This window comes from Dipodomys merriami, unplaced genomic scaffold (genome assembly GCF_024711535.1).
Source record: "Dipodomys merriami isolate MVZ:Mamm:240054 unplaced genomic scaffold, mDipMer1.0.p SCAF_8, whole genome shotgun sequence".
Classification (NCBI taxonomy): Eukaryota; Metazoa; Chordata; class Mammalia; order Rodentia; family Heteromyidae; genus Dipodomys; species Dipodomys merriami.
Genome location: NW_027206401.1, coordinates 33843569 through 33845516, shown reverse-complemented (window position 1 = coordinate 33845516; position 1948 = coordinate 33843569). Strand labels below are relative to the sequence as shown.

The following is a 1948-nucleotide window of genomic DNA, read 5'->3' as shown; positions in this document are numbered from 1 at the left end:
GGATTGCGTTGAACTGCAGAGTTTCTGCATGGCAAAGGACATAGTTAACAAGATAAGTAGAAAGCACACAGAATGGGAGAAGAGCTTTACTAGCTATGCATTAGACAATGACCTCATATCTAAAATATACTTATAGCTCAAAAAATTTAACTCCCCAAAAACAAATCCTCAAAGAAAAAACAATCCCATTAGTAAGTGGGCTAAAGACTTAAAAAGAGTCTTCTCCAAAGAAGAAATAAGAATGGCCAATAGACACATGAAGTGATATTCAATATCTCTGTCCATAAAAGAAATGCATCATTGAGATTCCATCTAACCCCAGTTAGAAACATCGTTGAGATTCCATCTAACCCCAGTTAGAATTATCAAGAAGGCACAGGTGGGTGTCCCAGGTCAATAAGTCCCAAAGTTGGGATGGGAACCTCCAAACATTAGCCGAATGATAGGTGTGCCTGAGATAAAATGAGTGGTTAATGTGGCCTTTCCCCCTCACTCCCCAAGAGCCCGTTTTGGTCATATACCCTAAATGCCAGGCTGTGGAAGCCATGTGGGGGTGGAGAGAGAAAGTGCTGCACTATGAGGCCTTTATCAGTGATGTGCTGCAGCAGGACTTGCAAAAAGTATTGGACCATCAAGACAAGATATATGAGCAGCTGGCCACATACCTTCAGCTGAAAAATGTCATTGAGTGACTCCAGGAAGCTAATCACTCAGAGTTATATATGCAGGTGGATTTGGGCTGTAACTTCTTCATTGACATAGTGGTTTCAGATACTTCACGCATCTATGTAGCCCTGGGATATAGGTTTTTCCTGGAGTTGACACTGGCAGAAGCACTCAATTTCATTGATCTTAAGAGCTCTCTCCTCACAAAGCTCAGCAACAGCCTAACCAAGGACTCCATGAATAGCAAGGCTCATGTCCACATGTTGTTAGAGGGGCTGAAAGAACTACAGGGCATGCTCATCATTGACTACTACTTCCTAACCTCTGACATTAAAGAGCCTGAATGTCTTGGGGAAAAAAATATCAAGAAAACTAGCAATAACAGATGTTGGCAGGCATGTGGCCAAAAGAGACCACTACTATACTATATTGTTGGTGAGAATGTAAACTTGTTCAACCACTCTGTAAAGCAGTATGAAGATTCCTCAAAAGACTAAACATAGAGCTCCCCTATGACCCAGAAATCTCACTCCTGGGAATTTACCCAAATAACCACCAAAGCCACCAGCACAACCATGTTCATTGCAGTATGCTTACCATAGCTAAGATATGGAATCTACCCAGATGCCCCTCAGTGGACAAATGGATCAAGAAAATGTGGTATATATGTACAATGGAATGCTATGTTTCCATCAGAAAGAATGACATTGCCCCATTCATAAGGCTATGGAAAGACTTGGAAAAAATTATATTAAATGGAGTAAGCCAGGCCTAAAGAAACATAGGTCTCATTTCCCTCATTTGTAATAATTAGAATATGCTTGTACATCTACAAGTAACCTCAATGGATATAAAAAGACTGATAATTACACTTGGACATGATTAATTAAACAGCACTCTAAACATTCACATAATGAGAACAAAGAAGGATATTCTTAGGAGAGGATCACAAGGGCTCAGTAGCTATGTGCATATAATCATATAAAATGATGCTTATCAAAATGAACTCCAAGAAATAGAAACAAGAGGTTTTTTTGTGGTTTGTTGGTTTGTTTGTTTGTTTTGCCAGTCCCGGGGCTTGAACTCAGGGCTTGAGCACTGTCCCTGAGCTTCTTTTGCTGAAGGATAGCACTCTACCACATGAGCCACAGTGCCACTTCTGGCTTTTTCTGTTTATGTTGTACTGAGGAATCCAACTCAGGACTTCATGCATGCTAGGCAAGTACTCTACAACTAAGTCTAATTCCCAGCCCTGCTTGCAGTTCGTTGTTTTTTTTTGTTT

At 40.5% G+C, this 1948-nt stretch overlaps 1 pseudogene; it reads left to right on the top strand.

The window, feature by feature from the left end:
- The first annotated feature begins 473 nt into the window (after nucleotides 1–473).
- Nucleotides 474–1163, top strand: LOC138818987 (protein UXT pseudogene; annotated as a pseudogene).
- Nucleotides 1164–1948: the final 785 nt, after the last annotated feature.